The sequence below is a fragment of the Petromyzon marinus genome, unplaced genomic scaffold (genome assembly GCF_048934315.1).
Source record: "Petromyzon marinus isolate PM22_M1 ecotype Great Lakes invasive population unplaced genomic scaffold, UKy_Petmar_22M1.pri1.0 PM_G_Scaffold_145, whole genome shotgun sequence".
In the NCBI taxonomy this organism is placed as follows: Eukaryota; Metazoa; Chordata; class Hyperoartia; order Petromyzontiformes; family Petromyzontidae; genus Petromyzon; species Petromyzon marinus.
The window spans coordinates 311,933-317,215 of NW_027422701.1; positions in this window are offsets into that span (position 1 = coordinate 311,933).

The following is a 5,283-nucleotide window of genomic DNA, read 5'->3' on the forward strand; positions in this document are numbered from 1 at the left end:
TACCCGCCTCGTGATTTACAATTCCATTTACGTATGAAGAAGGTGCGCAGATCCGGACAGTAAATACGTTTATTTTTTTTTATTAAACTCATGATATTTAATAAAAAAAATTAACTGAGGTAAACTACCTTAGCCCTCAGGTCTATATGCGTAAAAGAGAAGCGTGTGTATTCCCGTAATATGAGCACCGTATTTTCCCGCATATAACCCGCAGACGCATACACACCCCGTGTCAGCATGCGAGCTCGCATGCTGACAAGGGGTGTGGGCGACTCAAGCTACATAGAGCGACATTAACCTGGGGCTGCTGCTACTGCTGATAGCGGGTGGTGGTGGCTGCTGATAGTGGGTGGTGGTGGTGGTGGTGGTGGCTGCTGCTACTGCTGATAGCGGGTGGTGGAGGTGGCTGCTGCTGCTAGCGGGTGGTGGTGGCTGCTGCTGATAAGAGGTGGTGGTGGTGGTGGTGAGGGCTGCTACTGCTGATAATAGGTGGTGGTGGTGGTGGTGAGGGCTGCTACTACTGATAGTGGGTGGTGGTGGTGGTGGCTGCTGCTGCTAGCGGGTGGTGGTGGTGAGGGCTGCTGCTAGCGGGTGGTGGTGGTGAAGGCTGCTGATAGCGGGTGATGGTGGTGGTGAGGGCTGCTGCTAGCGGGTGGTGGTGGTGGTGAAGGCTGCTGATAGCGGGTGGTGGTGGTGAGGGCTGCTGATAGCGGGTGGTGGTGGTGGTGAGGGCTGCTGATAGCGGGTGATGGTGGTTGTGGTGAAGGCTGCTGATAGCGGGTGGTGGTGGTGGTGAGGGCTGCTGATAGCGGGTGGTGGTGGCTACTGCTGATAGTGGGTGGTGGTGGTGGTGAGGGCTGCTACTAGTGGGTGGTGGTGGTGGTGGTGGTGAGGGCTGCTGATAGCGGGTGGTGGTGGTGGCTACTGCTGATAGTGGGTGGTGGTGGTGGTGGTGAGGGCTGCTACTGCTGATAGTGGGTGGTGGTGGCTGCTGCTGCTAGTGGGTGGAGGTGGTGGTGAGGGCTGCTGCTAGTGGGTGGTGGTGGTGGCTGCTGCTGATAGTGGGTGGTGGTGGTGGTGGCTGCTACTGCTGATGGTGGTGGCTGCTGCTGATAGCGGGTGGTGGTGGCTGCTACTGTTGTATATGAGCCTTTTCCAAAATTGATATTAATAATATTTGTGTCATATATAATATTTTTTTTAACAAACAAAAAAATAAAACCCGTAAGCCAGGCACACGAAAAACCAGATGGCGATCATAAACAGACCATTAAAAAATAAAGAAATAATAAAACTCTCGAGGCGAGGATGTTAGCAGCTATCTGCGAAGATCTCCAGATGAACAAGAGTTTGATGTGCCCTAAGGGAGGTCACGCAGAGGGAAGCCCTCTGCAAGCCAGAAACGAGGATGCCCACGGGTTAAACCATATATATATTTTTTCCTTTGTCATTAAAACAACGGTTCAAATTTAAAATGCAATAACAAGAATAAGCTAAAGTTAGCGGTCCTCGCGCTCACTCCAATCAAGACCAGGCCGCCAGATACATCAGTGAATTATTATCCAATAATTCGCTATCAAATGATTTTTACCTTTAATACTTTTACTGTTAAAACAAAGCTTGGAGACAAAATACCGAGTCACATCAAAGGTTATCGAGAAGGAATGAGGCGAACGGGCAAACTTACGAAAGAGTTTAAACAATATCCCAAGCAACCCCGACCACCTTTGTCTCTCTCACAGCGCGGAGAAGCAGGAATAACACCTTATCACAAGGGGCCATCTGGAAAAGCCAGCCGGGTTTGATGAGGAGACACACCCCACCCCACACACGGCAACCAGGCAAACAAAGTTTTAAAGAAAATTGCAATATAACAATAATAACGTGTTAACCTTAAACGATATTCCATTATAGAACCTTACAGAACCAAGGGATATGGATTCCAACAATCTGGAAACGGACCTCTTAAACTCAGGATGAAAATTATTTTTCTTTCTAATAACTCCATCATATCAATGTGAACCTCTGTAACCCGAGAGGGGTGTCGCGAGGACGTAGTTACAAACACGAGTCTTGGCGAACATGGGACCAAATGGTATTTGAGAAATATAAAGTCGAAAGTATAAAGAGATAGGTACTCCCGACCACCTTTGTCTCTCCCGAAGAGCGCGAGAGAGGAATTTCACGCCAGGGCAAACAGATCATTATCGCAGGAACCATCTGTACACACACACGAACTCACACACACAGACCCCGCCCCCCCCCCCTTTTCCACTGCGCAGAGAGAATTGTCTTTGAATATAACGGTCAGCCGCATTTTCAAAAGTCAGTGACGTTAAGTCAAGAGTCAAGACAGATCAGCGAGTCAAGACGTCCACAGGACGAGCAGTCGCATGGAGCGGCTGGCTCTGAGCCTCGCTGAGTAACGAGGATCGCTGAGTCGCGATGTATCAACAAAAGTGAGTCATACAGCAGTGGAGGAAACCTGCTGTCAGCGAACCAGCACGGCCACTCACTCAACTGAAGAAAAAGCTTGGCCAGCCGCCAACAAAGTATCAGCGAATCAGCGCTGAGAGCGCTCGAGCATCTCCACAAAGAAAGCACGTGCAACGTGGCTCAACCAGCAGCGGAAAAGCACGAGCAGCCGCCAACAACTTCAGCAAACCAGTGACCAAGCGCGTTCGCGCATCTTCAAGGAGAGGGAGCGCGCGCCACCAGCGTGCCATCAGCACCAGCATCAGCACCAGCGCGTGCCAACAGCGCGCCACCAGCGTGCCACCAGCACCAGCGCGTGCCAACAGCGTGCCACCAGCGTGCTACAGCGCGCAACTTCGCGTCACCAGGGCTGAGAGGGAAGCGGCCCCGCACTCAACACCCATCGGCGCGACGACGGCGAGCGTCGTGCTGGCTCATCCAGCCAGCGGTGGACAGAAACTGGCAGTCGTTCGTATGCCCCTCCCCCACACTCCCTCCTCACTCCCCCACCGCTACACAACGAACAAACATTTTTTTTTTGACAAGGAAATCAACCTAGGCGTTTGCTCAACGCAAGAAATCAACAACCCTCCCATTAAACATACAAGACTCATGATAACTGCGTCAACTATTAGCTGATAACGAAAAACATCGCCACCCATTGAGTTACGTTGATGAGGCAATCAGAATTATTTCAGTCGAACGCTTTAATTGCATAATCATTGATGAATCAATGAACGAACATCGCCGTGGTACTGTGCTGACGATTTCAAGCATAATAATTTCGCATATCAGAATGTGTTAAGGATTGGATACGAATCAAAGACCGAGTGCCGTGTTGTGTAATCATTCAAGAATACGAGTTTGCATATTATAAGGTTAAGGTTTTGATAGAATAGTTCGCATGTTTTTAATCTCTCTCTCAACAACCGATCGATTGCATTACGCGTCGGGAATTAACCACAGGTGCCGCTATTGAGGTGAAACAACGCAATCGTGATGGTATCATGTTAACGCTGTGTTGAAATTCCAACATCCCGAGATTGAGTTTTCATATTATCCAAAAATTAAAGTTAGCTAGAAAATAAAATTGATCAAAGCAGAAGGTTTGTGTGTGATTCTTCCTGAAATTCTGCATAATATTGTTCTGCGTATGAGATCTGAATCCTGGGGACCTATCATAAGCACACTATCACCACACATAATCCATAACACACATAATTCATGTTAAATCGAGAGTAATCGTATCCTTATCGATAATACGGAATTAAAGAGCAGAGTCGAATCGACTCTCTCTCATTCACGCTCACAACGCCTGCGTCACTGCATATGATTAATTGCGTTATTCCAATTCATAACAATCCTCGTCACCGAGGCTCGACCTGATAATCCATAACGACCTGCATTATCATATCCACGCCTACTTGCATAAATTAATACGATTATCTCTCGAATCAGCATAATTTATGCGCATAATTACACTGATTAACATAATTTCAGATAAATTATGCAAATCTCAAATTTCATTTAATTTTCATTATTTTCATCAATTTTCATAACACCTATATATACAACACTACTGCTGCTAGTGGGTGGTGGTGGTGGTGAGGGCTGCTACTGCTGATAGCGGGTGGTGGTGGTGGTGGTGGCTACTGCTGATGGTGGTGGTGGTGGCTGCTACTGCTGGCGGTGCTCAGGTTTGGCGACGCCGTTTCTCATTTTCCTTTCCCTCATTCCTCCCTCCGAGACTCTGCGTCTGCAAAACTTCACTCATCGCGAACGCCTCCTCATCATCATCCTCTCCCCGGGCCTCCTCCTCATAGCTGCAGATTGCCCCTTGCACCATTGCGGCTCTAGCAGCAGTAGCAGCAGTAGCAGTAGCGCTGCCATCAGCGCGTGAGGAGAGAGGAACAAAATAAAGATAAGTTATATATAAATATTAATAGAGAAAGACAAAGTAATAAGAGCGCTGTTGTGGACACGAAGTTGTACACACACCGTGCAGTCGTGTACACAATATAGAGGAGTGGTCGCGGACATGACGTCACGCTCGCCTCCGGGGCGCGTATGACGTCACGTCTGGTGCCGTCATACGCGCCCGGGGGGGCGGGATGACGTCACGTCCCACAGGGATACATCAGGGGGAGAGAGAGCCCGTGACGTAAGCGGGGTCGTAGCCGGAGTCGAGGGGTCGCCGCAGGGTGGAGCGGAGGGGTCACGGGGTCAGGGGGTCACAGGAGGAGTCGGGGAACAGCGCCGGGGCTGGGGGTGGCTGCGGGGCTCCTCGTGGCCGGCCGTGATTGGCTGATCCCACGGCCGGCCACGAGGAGGCAGCACGGGGCAGCAGTCGGCTGTGGAGGGAGCCCCGCGGGAAGTTGCTTGGGACCCCGTGGGAACTTGCTTGGGGCCCCGTGGGAAGTTGCTTGGAACCCCGTGGGAAGTTGCTTGGAACCCCGTGGGAAGTTGCTTGGAACCCCGTGGGAACTTGCTTAGAACCCCCTGGGAAGTTGCTTGGAACCCCGTGGGAACTTGCTTGGGACCCCGTGGGAAGTTGCTTGGAACCCCGTGGGAAGTTGCTTGGAACCCCGTGGGAAGTTGCTTGGAACCCCGTGGGAACTTGCTTGGAACCCCCTGGGAAGTTGCTTGGAACCCTGTGGGAACTTGCTTGGGACCCCGTGGGAAGTTGCTTGGAACCCCGTGGGAAGTTGCTTGGAACCACGTGGGAACTTGCTTGGGAACCCCGTGGAGTGTGTCGTGACCACCAGGCTAGCTACACTAGTTACCACGTGACTGGTGTAGCTAGCCAGG